The sequence below is a fragment of the Coptis chinensis genome, chromosome 4 (assembly GCF_015680905.1).
Source record: "Coptis chinensis isolate HL-2020 chromosome 4, ASM1568090v1, whole genome shotgun sequence".
In the NCBI taxonomy this organism is placed as follows: Eukaryota; Viridiplantae; Streptophyta; class Magnoliopsida; order Ranunculales; family Ranunculaceae; genus Coptis; species Coptis chinensis.
The window spans coordinates 88,079,596-88,094,226 of NC_141459.1; the positions used below are offsets into that span (position 1 = coordinate 88,079,596).

At 38.2% G+C, this 14,631-nt stretch overlaps 2 long non-coding RNA genes across 2 annotated transcripts; both read left to right on the forward strand.

Annotated features, from left to right (window-relative positions):
- Positions 1–286: 286 nt before the first annotated feature.
- LOC147505450 (uncharacterized) lies at positions 287–605 on the forward strand. Its single transcript, XR_015220596.1, has 2 exons — positions 287–321; positions 405–605. It is a non-coding gene; the product is annotated as an uncharacterized LOC147505450 (long non-coding RNA).
- Positions 606–11,651: 11,046 nt separating this feature from the next.
- LOC147505451 (uncharacterized) lies at positions 11,652–13,270 on the forward strand. Its single transcript, XR_015220597.1, has 3 exons — positions 11,652–12,475; positions 12,561–12,754; positions 12,871–13,270. It is a non-coding gene; the product is annotated as an uncharacterized LOC147505451 (long non-coding RNA).
- The last annotated feature ends 1,361 nt before the right edge of the window (positions 13,271–14,631 follow it).

Below are 14,631 nucleotides of genomic sequence, written 5' to 3' on the forward strand. Positions count from 1 at the left end.
TGGCAAGGAATATGAATTTGAAGTCAGAATAACAAAGTACAACTGTGAAAATAGAAAAGATAGCTCATTGACCGTCTCAAAAATAGACAAAATTGAAAAGGTAAGTACAAATTTTACTGTTGGTTATATGCATTGTTAAAATTTTACTGTTGCAGTTTATTGCCTAAGTAAGTTGTGGAACTTTAGCTTCCTTTCATACCCCGGTAATAGTCATAGCTAACGTTTCGCTCTACTACTAACCTATCTTAAAAACAAGGCATCAAAATCATCAAACAAAATGATGAAAAACCAAATGCCAAAAAACAATGTGTAGAAATTCAGGTAACATACTCATTCCCTAATACTTGGAAATAAAACATTGAAATAATAACTAATTATGAGATTTAAAATTATTCTTACTACAGGATTGATTGAATTCATAAGGCTTCTCATCAATAGAATCATGACGTAAACGAAGGAGTGCGAGACGACATACGAAAATACATTCAAGTTATATGTTGAAGTTGCTTTACTTATATATTTTTCTTATTTAAAGGGATATTATACATACATTAAACTCATTATTTGCTCATTGTCTTCCACTTAATTGAAAGTTCTTTACTATCTAATAGTGGTACTACTGCAGGTTTGCTTATTTAAACATCTTTCAAAATTTATATGTCAGGCTTAGAAATATCTATTTGATTAGTTTAAAGGGGATAGTGTGCTTACAGTCTTTAGTTTATCCATGTCAAGACGCAAGAGTAGGTACTATGGTACTTTTGTGATATGGAGATTTCACTAATGTTTGGTGAGTCTATGGAATTCCACCTGAACTAGAAATATCTATGCAGGAGCATGTTTCAGTTGCATATCTTGTGGTGTTTTAGAAACACAATCTGACCGTCATGGATCTTTATAAATTCTAACAATGTGATGCAATGTCCAATTTTACATGTTTGGAAATGGTATTTTTTTTTCAACCACATTACGTGCTGGTGGTTGAAGGGGGAGGGGAGATGAATGGAATTGAGGGGATTGTAGTTGGCAGAGTTGGAAGTGAAGGGATGGTTGTTGGAATGGTTGCTGGGATGGTGGGCAGTGAAATGGATGATATGGGTGTTGAAAGCGGTGGATAAAGCCGGGTATAAGACACCTTCTCCTATTCAGATGGCGGCGATACCACTTGGGTTGCAACAGAGAGATGTGATTGGGATTGCAGAAACTGGGTCAGGTAAAATTGCTGCTTTTGTACTTCCTATGTTGACTTATATATCTAGATTGCCACCTATGAGTGAGGAAAATGAGGCTAAGGGGTCCTTAAGCTGTTGTTATGGCTCCTACTAGAGAACTTGCACAACAAATTGAGGATGAGACTGAATTGGCGAAAATAACTTAATCTAAAAAAAAGTTTGGTATTGAGGAACATACCTCTGAAAGTGTTCAAGAAGCATATTTTTGTTTTTTCTGCCGTATGGATGTAATGGCTGAAATCACCCTTCTGTAGTTGACAGCTATTGCCACCATATAGTATAGGAGATGAACATGGAAGGAATGTTTGTAGCACTCGAGAAGCCAACAACAGATTTTATTAGAGGTGTTGAAAATATAGCTATAATAGAAGTACCTAACAACAACAGGGATGCAGCTTTAAGGTACTTCCAAAAAATATTCTTGACAAAATGTGCATTTTTTTTATTCTCTTGGTTGCTTAACAGATTTTGGCCTGTTCCTGTTTCCTACAGATGCAATACTAAAACTGTCACACAGAAATGTGAAGAACTTCTATACGAGATGTAGACAATGATACTTTACCTTAGAAGAATCATAACAAAGCTTCTGCCGTTGTTTAATTTTCGTATCCTTAGATTTCTTACTATCAATAAGCCATTTTGAGATTCCTTCAACAAACTCCTTCTCATGAATCTGACCGTCACCAGAAGCATCAATTTCATTCAGTACCAGTTCCACAAAATCTTCCTCCATTACAAATACAAACTAAATCCCAAGTATCAGTCTTTAAAGTTCATCAGATGTTATATGCGCATCGTCGTTCTAGTCCATTGTTTGAAATAGCCTATATTATGTAAGGGAGATTGATCAGGTCAGGTACCAATACAACATCTAGAACTTCACAACTTCTTGTTGGAGTTATCCCTCACATGAGGAGAGAAAACAGAGTCGACGTGAAAACGGCTTAATTTCGGGAAAATATCGGATAAAACTTCGCTCGAGGTTTCGATAGAATAGAGGCGAAGCTCGGCTTCCAGTGTCTTTAGCGACTCGCTCCACATGGGCCTTCAGCGCTTCAGTCTAATTTTCGTGGGCTTTGCTTTGCGAAATTTGGTTTTGGAGATAAAACCAAAAATCAAGGTTTTGGAAAACCTAACCAAACAAGTCGAGGAAGGATTGGAATCCGGACAAAAACAAAAGAGAACCTTTACAGAGATACAACCCCAGCCAAAAAGAGATAAGAGTGATCTAGTAAGGTGAGAGACTGTAAGGAGAGATTGTAATCTTCCTTCCCACTTTATTAAGAGGCGGCTCTTGTGGAAGTAGGCATCATTGGCGAACCACGGTAAATCTTTGTGTTGTGGTTTGCTTTTTACCGCTTTACATTATTATCCATTTGTTAATAGTTGTTTAGCGAGTTGGGCATGTTAGTATAGGTTGTAGTTGATATTTAGAGTTCATCCGAGTTGAAGTGTGTTCATACAAGTTATGCGTGTAGTGGGGAACCGATTGGTATTGGTGTAATCCCCAACAAGTGGTATCGAGCCTTGGTTAGAATAGCCTGGGGTGTTATCCGAATCTTGGTCGGAAAGGTGTTTGATTTAAATTCGAGAGAAGATTTGAGGTTAAATAACTTGTAAAGATGGACCATTCCGTGAACACTCGTGATGATGAGTCCGAATAGGAAGAACTACACCATCCGGAAAGCCAAGATGGAAGACTTGCTATACTTGCAAGGACTTGGCACTTCCCATTGAGAATGAGGGAGTAAAACCGAAAAAATCGATGAGGCCGAAAGTGGAAAAAGCTTGACGTAAAAGCCGATTGGATACATTCGACGATGGATTGACGATTTGTCTTTCACCATGTGGCCTTAAGAGATACTACGACGCCTTCCCTATGGAAGAAACTTCGAAGACCTTTATGAGAGGAAGTCGGGTGGAAACAAAGTGCTAGTCGTTAAGAAGTTTGAACCATTACGAAGTACCAAGAAGGTTCTTCAATGTCCGAGCATCTTAATGAAGTACGAGAATATCATCAATCGGATGCATTTGATGAAGATCAATTTGGGAGACGAAGTTGAGGCTTTGTTTCTATTAGGCTCTCTACCCAAAGTTGGGAGACATTAGCGGTTTCTACATGGAGCGACCAAGGATGGAATTGTTACCATGGAGATGGCTACCACGTCTTTGTTGAATGAGGAGACTAGAAGGAGTGCAAGAAGCAGCTCTCTTCTCACTCGAGATCCTTTTCACGAGAAACGGGGGGAGAGGTCAAAACAGAAAACCATCTCGTTCTAGAGGTGATGAAAGTAAATCTAGGGGTGAAGCTAGAACTCCTAAGACAGAGGCAATGTTACTATTGTGCCAAAAAAGGCCACTTCGGATATGAGTCTCGAGAACGAAGAGGGATGAGAAGAATAACCGCGGTACATGAAGACATGGTGCGAGGAACGGAAACACAGCAGAGATATACCGCGACTAGTCCACGACCTAGTGGGAATTGTGTCGATTGTGGTGTGTGTGGCCGTCTTAGTACCTCATGTCGATACTGAGTGGGTGATAGATCTGGGGAGCATCCTATCACGCCACAATCGCGACGGGGATTCTTCACTACCTACGGTTGTGGTGAATATGGTGAAGTGAGGATGGGTAAATGATGCGCCTCAAGATTATAGGCATTGGAGATGTTCATATAGAAACCAATGTCGGCTACACCTTGACACTCAAGGATGTAAGACATGTCCCCGACATACGGTTAAAGTTCTAATTTCTACCGGGAAATTAGATGACGATGGCTTTGTAAACTCGTTTGGTAATGGGGTATGGAAACCGAAAGCGAGAGGTTCCATTGTACCGAGGAAAGAAAACTTGCTCTCTTTACAAAACACGGGCTAGTTTGTGTAAAGCGGTTTAACGCGCGTGAAGAAGAAGCTTCATCTGAACCGGTGGCACAAGATCGCGGTCACATGGGCATAAAAGGGATGGAAGTTCTTGCTAAGCAAAAGGCCATGCCGCACATTAGAGGTATGCGTTTGGTAGGAAAGCGGCCAGGGTGTCTTTCCAAAGATTCCCGTCTCACAAAAAGGACAACGCCCTTGAACTAGTGCAGACTTATGTGGTCCTATGAGAGTAAAGTCCCACTGTGGAGCCGTACTTTTGACATTCATTGATGATCGTCAAGAAAGATATGGGCCTATAGTCCGAAGACCAAGGATGAAGTACTTGGCGTGTTTGAGAAATTCCACAAAGATGGTGGAAAGAGAGATGGGAAGTTGTTGAAATGTATTCGCCGGATAATGGGGGTGAGTACATTGGGCCATTTGAAGAGTATTGCCGAGTCATGGGATCGGCCATGAGCGCACCGTTCCCAAGACACCGCAATGAGAATGGAATAGCAGAGAGAGAATGAACCGTACCCATAGAGAGGATGAGATGCATGCTATCTCACTCTAAGCTACCTAGAAGCTACCGGGTAGAAGCAATGGCATGGTACCGCATGTGATCAACCCGTCGCCAAAGAAAGCCTCCGAATAGTGATTATCCGAGAGAGTATGGTCGCAAAGATATTGATTATGGATACTTGAGGGTATTTGGGTGCGGGGCATTTGTGCATATTCCGGCGATGAGAGATCCAAGCTTGATGACAAAGCCAAGCGGTGCATTTTTCCGGGTTATGGAGATGAAAAGTTTGGTTACAAACTCTATGATCCGATTAACAAGAAGGTAATCCGAAGTCGAGATGTTGTGTTCTTAGAAGACCAAACCATAGCAGACTTTGAGGAGGGTGAGAAGCTACGCTTTCACCAATGATCTTGTTGATTGAGAACCGAAGTTCCCACCGTGGAGCGTCGCGGCATTGAGAATCTTTGAGAGAACCATGAGTTTGAAGCTCATGATGAGAATCTTATTGCTCATGATGGGATAGAACCTATTGGTATAGAAGATGCGCGAGATGAGATGCATGAACCAAAAGTGAAGTGCATCCTCCCCGAGGCACCCGCCAGATGGGCAAGCGAGGTCCGACAGAGAGAGACTAGCTTCAACCCGGTATCCACCACATAACGCACGTGCTACCATCGGATGGTGGAGAACCTATGTACTATCAAGAAGCACTTGAGCGTACAGACAAAGAAAAGTGGTTGAAGGCCATGCATGACGAGATGGATTCTTTGCATAAGAATCACACTTATGAAGTTAGTTGAGAAACCCACGGGGAGAAAAGTTCTCAAGAATAAGTGGATATACAAAGTCAAGCATGAGAGAACAATCCTCACCCAAGGCACAAAGCTCGCCTTGTTGCGGAAGGGATTCGGTCAAAGGAAAGGGATTGACTTTGATGAGATTTTCTCCAGTAGTGAAGATGACTTCTATCCGGGTGGTATTGGGTATGGCCGCAAGTATGAACCTAGAGGTTGAGCAACTAGATGTTAAGATGCTTTTCTTCATGGAGAGCTTGAAGAAGATGTCTACATGGACCCGAGGGGTTTGAGGTCGAGGCAAGGAGCACCTAGTATGCAAGCCGATAAAGAGCTTGTATGGGTTGAAGCAAGCACCGAGAAATGTGGTACATAAAGTTTGACTCCTTTTGGGAAGCAAGGATACAAGAAGTCCGCTTCCGATCATTGTCGCGTTTGTTCGAGATTTCGGATGGGGATTTCATAGTGCTTTATTATTGTATGTGGATGATATGTTGATAGTTGGCCCAAACATCAACAAGATATCCAAGCTAAAGAAAGACTTGAGTAAGTCCTTTGAGATGAAGGATTTGGGGTCAAGCAAAGCGATACTTGGGATGCACGGATCACTCGTGACAAAAGAGTGGGAAGTTGTGGCTTTCTCAAGAAAGCTACATTGAAAGGTGTTGAAGAGATTCAACATGGATCAAGCTGAAGCGATCGGTTTGTCCGCTTGGTGGCCAGTTCCGCATGACCAAAAGATGTGTCCTAAGGGTGAGCATGAGCAGAGTCGATGGAAAAGATTCCTTATGCATCCGCAGCAGCTTTGATGTATGCCATGGTGTGTACTAGACCGGATATTGCTTTTCGCCGTTGGGGTTGTAAGCGATTTCTGTCAAATCGGGTAAAGAACATTGGGAAGGTGTTAAGTGGATATTGAGATATCTCAAAGGCACTTCCAAATCGTGTTTGTGTTTTGGTGGAAGTAAGTCCTTACTTGAAGGCTACAATCGATGCTATATGGCGGTGATGTTGATTTCGATGAAGTCCACCTCCGGTTATCCGGGTTACTTTTGCGGGGGAGCAGTTTCTTGGCAATCTAAGTTGCAAAGTGTGTTGCCCCTCCACTACGAAGCCGAAAGTACATTGCAGCCACCGAAAGTGTTGCAAAAGAGTTGCTATGGATGAAGAGGTTCTTCGATTTAACTAGGGCTAAAGCGTAAAACAGTTTGTAGTTCTATGTGACGGTCGGGCGCCATCCACTTGAGCAAGAATCCGAAGTTTTCATTCTAGATCCAAGCACATACACGCGCGCGTTATCATTGGATTAGAGAAGTACTTTCGAAGACAAGCATTTGTGTATCGAGAAGATCCATACCGACAAGAACGGGTCGGATATGATGACCAAAGTCTTACCGAAGGTAAGTTTGATGTTTGTTGTGCTATTGCGGAATTCACACTCCTCCCCGTTGATTTGGCAATTGCATGGAGGTATCCCCTTTCGAGGGGGGGAGATTGTTGAGTTATCCCTCACATGAGGAGGAGAAAAAGTCGGACGTAAACGGGCTTAATTCGGCGTTGGAAATGCCAGAGGCGCCGGCGCTCGCCCGACTTCGCTCCAGGGGTTCGATAGAATAGGGGCGACCAGCGCCATAGAGGCTTAAAGTTCACATTTCGTTCAGTCTAATTTTCGTGGGCTTTCTTCAAGATTCGCTTGAAATTTGGTTTTGGAGATAAAACCAAAAATCAAGGTTTTGGAAAACCTAACCAAACAAGGAAAGGATTGGAATCCGCACAAAAAAACAAAGAGAGAACCTTTACTGAGATACAACCCTCAGAAAAGATATAAGAGTGATCTAGTAAGGTGAGAGATCAGAAGGAGAGATTGTAATCTTCCTTCCCACTTTATTAAGAACTGGCTCTTGTGGAAGTAGGCATCATTGGCGAACCACGGTAAATCTTTGTGTTGTGGTTTGGCTTTTACTGCTTTACATTATTATCTGTTGTTAATAGTTGTTTAGCGAGTTGGGCATGTTAGTATAGGTTGTAGTTGATATTTAGAGTTCATCTGGAGTTGAAGTGTGTTCATACAAGTTATCTGTGTAGTGGGGGAACCGATTGGTATTGGTGTAATCCCCAACACTTCTGTCAATCACAAAACTAAACAAGAAACATACTTTTTTATATTCGGTACATTTGGTTCTCCATCATTGCTAAAGGTTGTGTCTATTGTTAAGGTAAAATGAGCGACATTTGTTTTAAAATTAATTAATGACGGCAAACTAGCAATACCTCTCACATCTGTTTTCTTTAATTTAAGGGGCATTGTTTTAACCTAATGGCTAATGCAATTCCGATCCTCTTTGGTTGTAATTCTTTGGGATTAGCTGCTTCAGTGGGATCTATAATCCTGGTTGGAGGAGAAATTACCAAACGTATAGCATTCCCTCAGGCTTGGCGCCACTTATTTCAATTCATGCACGCACATAAGTTATACTATACAATGAGCATTACACATTTCTATGTACGTGGTCTTGCAGTGCCATTCTTTGGATCTTAATTGATCACGATGCCTAAATACAATACTTCATAACAGGTGTTGATTATCTTATGCTCTCCCCTAGAGGCCTTGACAATGAAAATCTATCTGCCATTTTATAGATAGCAACAGACAACATAGATGTATTTGATAGATGCTTACAACAATTCATTCAGACTTGAATCTTCTCGTCAAACTTGAAATTTCTTTTGTTAGACATACACAATGTGTGAAGCTGAAAAGAGTTGAGAGTAAAAGAGAAAATGCCGATACTATAATACTATATATTCATTCAACTACAATTGGCAACAACGCCACCTTTTCTAATTACCCCTTTACATTCTCTTCCTAAGCCCACATTTCCTCCTTTGCTAGAGGTAATTATTTATATGTTTTAGCTGGGATTTTTACCAACCTTGTTTACATTGATCAATCCACCTCAATCTGACTTAAGGAAACATAATGGTTGAATTACTCATTAGTGTTGAGAGAATTTTTTTGAAACATCAACACCTTTTGGTATGATAAGTTCATTAGTTCATTGCTTTCATTTTGCTCTCTGTTGCAGCTTCCTAGCTAATTTAATTGCCTCATGTTTACACTACGGTTCTAGAGAAATTTTTTCCTCAAACTTTAGGTAATATAGGGAAATGAAGTCGTAGTAGTTTTTGTTTTCTCTCTGCCTTTTTTTTCTCGAACTTTAAGTAATATAGGGAAATGAAGTCGTAGTAGTTTTCATTTTCTCTTTGCCTGACCCTCTTCTACAACTTAGAAGTTGATTAATTGCTCACTTGAAGATAGATGACCTGGTCTTACAAAGCAGATACATACAACTTATATATACGGTTAAGCTATTAAGCATCAACTTAGAATGATCCGTGAGCAAAATTTTCTTAAAATACCCCATGTGCACTGGCTACTTTCGATAAACCGGTGCGAAACACGGTTCGCAAGCCTCCTCAACTCTCAAGTAGGCAAATTTAAATTTCCTTATTTACTTAATTTAGAAACACCTCCCTCACTAAATTTAGAATAAGCCCCATTTTTATTAATATAATTTGAATAAGGTCTTTTTTTTAATTAATAATTTAGAAACACCTCTCTAATGTCACTTAAATTAAATAATTACCCCCATTTCCCACATTGAAATTAAAACAAGCCCTATTTTATTATTGATAATTTAAAAGAAACTCCCTAATAACATAATTATATCCCATTTTATTTTAAAAAAATAAATAGATGAATCTCTCCTATATAATTACAATTACCATTTACAATTAGAATCCAAATAAACTATGCTAACTATCGATCTCTATGGACGGTTTTAAGACTTAAAAAAACCAATGCTTAGCAAGGTTTGAATACTTGTCAACATCTAGAAAGGAAAATCATAACGTTAAATAAAATAAAAAAGTAGAATAGAAAAATAGATATCCAAAACCAATAAACTCCCAACTTTACGTCTTTACCCCAGAAAGAGGGCCAATGCAATAGTTCCTCAGAGGGAACTATATCAAAGCTACACCATAAGAAATATCTTTTGTTTGTTTATTGGGAAAATAGATTTTTTTTATAAGTAGCTGAAATAGAATAAGCGCATGAATGTGTCCTACAGTAATAATGGACCATCTTCTATACATATCCACTGATTCCATAAAGTAATTCTGAAAAGCAGTCCCCATAATCTCAATTAGTAGAGTATACCATAATTAACATGGACATTTAAATTGGACCAACCTTTTTTCTACCATGAAATACCCTTTATAAAATATTAAAATCAATTATTCAATGCCTTTAAGAAGGACTACTTAGTCATTTCAAAATTTACTACTATCTATACCCTTAAAATTATATAGTGACTTAAGGACGTATGTGTAAATTTAGGTGGGAAATCAACTATACGTCCTTATTCAATTGTTCGCGACTTACCCAGCATTGATTGTCCAAATAAATACCTTTTGTGAAATTAAAATCGATAAACCAACCGTCTCTCTTCCACTTTACGAGTTCCCCTCATTTGCAAACAGACAACACACCTGAGTCTGCAAAATCCATGTCGAGGTGGTATGAAGAAGTTCCCATTTCCCATTCAGTAAATCAGACTTGAGTGTCTTTCACTTGACTCAATGCTTCCAGTTCGTTTGCCATCCCCCTTCTTTTTCTCACTCCAATCTTATCGTTTCTATTCAGATATTGACTTTGGGGCTGTTCAAGATCTTAACTTTGTGGTGATTAAGCATGTTTATTTGTTAATATTAGTGTGTGAGCTCATTGTAGATTGTGTTTTGACAGAATTATTTTAAGTATGATGATTTGTCAGTATAATGATTTCATTTTGATTCATTTGCTTTCATTGTCTTCTGACTTTTGTGAGGCTTATGAGTTGAGCTTTCTCCTTATTGTAGTAAAAACAATTCGATTTTAGTTAAGCTTGATGAACATGTATTACTTTGTGTGTATAGATCTTGCATTTTAAAACTATTAAGAATCTAACTGATCAATTTAGACTTCTGAGGTTTTGAGTTTATTTTTTCTTTGTGATTGCAGCATGGTGTTGGGCATTGTCGTCGTAGTGAAAGAGATGAAACGAAGGATCATTTCCAAAGCCCTCATTCAGTCCCTGGCCCAAAGAATGGAATGTTGTATAAGGTATATCATCTATTTCCTTGGTTTAATAAAGTGGCTAGGTTTGGTTGGGGTGGTGGTGGGTTAATAAGGAATGAAAAAAAAGGGTGCTTCATGGTCTGCCTTTGTGAAAGAAATGCAGGGACGCCCAACCTTTAGGTTGTTCCACTTAGGATATCTTCTGTCCTTGGATTCCCAATTAGAGCGCACATACATTTTTATTCGTTGCATACTATTGATTGGCAGAGAAATGTTTTTAATAGCTGTAAATGTACAATTGTTATTCAAGCTTCTTACTTCACGTATTGTTAACTCTCTTTTTCCCTGATTCTTTTTCTACAAACTATTTCTAAAAGGAACTAGCATATGCAACAGGTAAACTTTCTCCACTTTCTTTCTCTTTGCGGAACTGTGGCAAGATATTCTATTCTTATCGTCTTTTTTGGTCGCTATGTTCTGCTATTGGTTTTTTTTTTCAGCACCCTAATTTTATTTTGTGATTTTTGATGTCTTTGCAACAAAATTGTTGTTCGCTTTTGCAACTTTGAATGCTACTCTAATGCTTCAGCTATTTGTTATTCTCACTTTGACTATGAATTCATTGAAGCATTGATTGGATGCTCTAATCATTTTAATGAAATTTTTTTAATTCACTTTTGCTTTTTCCCTGGCTCCATTACCCTTTGTGGTGAATGTTTGCTGCACTCCTATTGATCTACATCTTCTACTTTACATAATGTTATATCTTCTTCTTCTTTTGTCATTTATTTTCTAATGTGCGTTGTGCTTTATTTGATTGGTAATATTCAATGCCATTTTCAAACTTAACTTGGGTGGAGATGGAAGAACAACCTCAGAAACCGTTTAAATCTCAATTAGGGCATACTTATTAGGTGGGGAAGGTAACTAGACTACAAACTTGTGTCTCTCTTTTATATTGAGTTTTAGAAATCATGAACTTAGAAGTTTGGTTTAAAGCTCTTACAGGTGAGTTAATTATAAATCTTTTAGTTTACATTTTTGAGAACTTGTGGTTGTTGGTTAATTATTGTGCATGCTTATGCCTTCATCAAAACTTTTAATTCATTGAGTCTTAAAACTAATTAGAATTTCACCTGTTTTGGATATCTCAGTTACCGGGATCAAATAACATTATGAAAACCAGAATGGATTTCATATATGTCGGTTTTGTCCAACATGTATGACATACCTGATATATTGAACAATCAATCACTTATCTAAGAAGTGCCATGGTTTCTTGGTCAAGAGGTTGTGTGAAATATACTACATATATTGAGTGTGGGCCGCGTGGATATCTTCCTTTCTTTGATAATCACTGTTCTGACTATTGTACAACCTAGCATTTGTTATAAGTATTATGAGAGTGTTATTTTATTTCTATGTATCTATATACCTACTCACTTGCATGTCCCTGGTTTTTTCCTTTTTCTTTTCAATTCTTTTATTCCAAAAATCTGGTACTTATAATGTTAAGTTGGCTAACGCAACCACCATTATCACTTATGGTATCTATGTGAGTCATAAGGGAACTGTTGCTACTGAAGAATGAGAAAGCAAGGAAGGTGCTTTCTTGGCTTGGTCTCAAATGCATGTATATTCCTTCTACTTTATGTTCTTTCACTTGGTCTGTCATCTGTTGGCTGTGTTTTTCGCTTTTGTGTAAAAGCATCTTTGGGATGATCACGCAAACTTCTTCTTCTACTATTTCAATATATTCTTAGATGCATTGTCTCGAAGATATCTTCTTTTACTGCTTAGATTCTCAAACTAAAGGAAGACGAACCCGAATCTGTTCTTAGAGAATTGACAGCAGGCTGCAGTCGGCGTCGAAGTCAATATTCCTCAATTGCCCAGTTTAATATCCATCTGATATCTTTAATACAAAAGGACATGGGAGAAGAGTAAGTTCCTTTTCATGTGCGTTTAAAATGAAATGTTACCATTTCGGCAATTGATTGTTTAAAGCATTACCCCTTTTACTTGTAGATATCCCTTGAGTCAAACGGCGGTTGAAGTTCCTGGTTCCAAGCACTTGGGAAATGCATTTTCGTGTCTCAGTGTGCTTTTAAAGAATTTTCTTTGGATTGTTTTAATCATGGTAGTGATGGATATGATAAATTAGATTCCTCAAAAAGCCTGAGACTATTGAATTTTCTGTGTGACAAAGTTATTTGCACTACGTAGGTGAAAGAGCTGTTAATTTGCATTTGCGCGACGAACCCTTTTTCTCTCTCTCTCTCTCATATGTAGTCAAAGTATGTTTTGTGAACTTATTAGTGATGCGACTCTCTTTCAGAGACTTCAGAGGTTGGATTGACAAACAAAAAGAAAGATTGGTAAAAAGAGGAAAGGAAGCAAAACTAAAAGTTCTTGCTGCAAGAGATAAGGTAAACACTACTTTGTGGAAAATTCAGCACTCTAAGATATACTTCTAAAGTTAAGTTGTGTACAGGAACGGCGTTTGAAGCAACATATAATGCAGGATGACGTTGCAAAAGAAATCATTTCGAGAAATGGTGCTCCTCTTTCTATATCAGAACATGAAAGTCTTATTTCAAGAATAAAAGATGAAGCAGCAAAAGCGCGTGCAGAGAAACTGGAAGCGATAGAGTTGGTGCCAAAGTGTATGTTCACCATTTGTTTCCTTTAACTTTCAGCAGTTACTTTGCTTAAAATTATTCATTATTCACCTACTGTGATTTATGCTTAACCAGATATTGTCTGGTAGTTGTTACATTGACACTGTTCACATAGGCGAAACTTTATGACCAATTTCTGCATTTTTTTGTTTCTTGGGGTTCATCTTTGCAATTTTGCAGTAGGCCATGAATGTAAGCCTTTAGTCAGGATTTATGGTTTCTACATTACTAGTTGTCAATCTTTCCTTCTGACCTCTCGAGATTCCTCTTCTCATGACATTTCCAACGACTGCATCCGCACAAATGTCAAGTCCTAAGATCTTAACATCCATTTACACAATAGAAGAATGAGCACAAAGTAAGAGCAACTAAAATGTAGTCTGTTTGGAGGCTCCTTTTAATCCTTCAATTGCAATTGCCTGTTATTACAAATTGAGTTTCTCAACTATTGCCAACATGAGAATAAAATGAAAATACGAATAGAACTGATGTGCGAAAACATGTTCGGAGGAGTTAAACATCTTGGCGCTTAGTTTTATGTATCTCAGGCTTATGCAGGGGAATTTTATTACGATAATAGCTTAGATCATTTATGTATATTACCTTCATGTAAGTGTCTACATCAGATTCTGGGACAATTCCAGCTTGCTTCTCCTTCTTTGAGTAAATTAAACAAACATCAAGAATATTATTTTTTAGAAATAAGTACACTATGCTATAGATCGACCATAGTTTAACGTGTACAATGTACATAGTCACATAGATACCTTGAAGGCTTGATGTTACCACTGACATCTTTGAGAATGCTTATCTTGCCTTCTTCTGACTTGAAACCAGAAAGAAACTACTTTAAGCATTGCAACGACCTCCATTACCAGTGAAATTTTGACAAAGTGCAAGATTTGAAAGGCATTCATAGAAATCAGTTGGTAGTTGGTACTATGAACTGAGTTAGAAAAAGAGAATAAAAAGCGTCACATATACAGTGGTGATAATGGGCATCTGGCCCAACCCGTAGTCCAACAAGGCCCAGAAGCAAGAAATAGATGGATCTCACCGAGAAATTGCTTTTGAGCAAAGCCCAAAATATCGAATTCTACAAATATTTCGATGTGTCCAAAACCAAGATATATCGGATATATCGGAAAAATATTTTTTTTTGTTAACCAGTCAAAATTTTGTTTTGTATGTCGATATATCGGAAATATTGTCGATTATATTAGAAATATAGTCAATATACCGGTCAAAGTCAACAATATTTAGTCAAAGTCAATATTATCGGTCAAAGTCAATAATTTATATCGGTTATATTGTATATATCAGTCGATATATATCGTTATATCAGAAATTGCAAAATATATCAGACAAAAATAGATTCAATATTCGGCTGAGATATATCGGATATTTTCATCTACCAA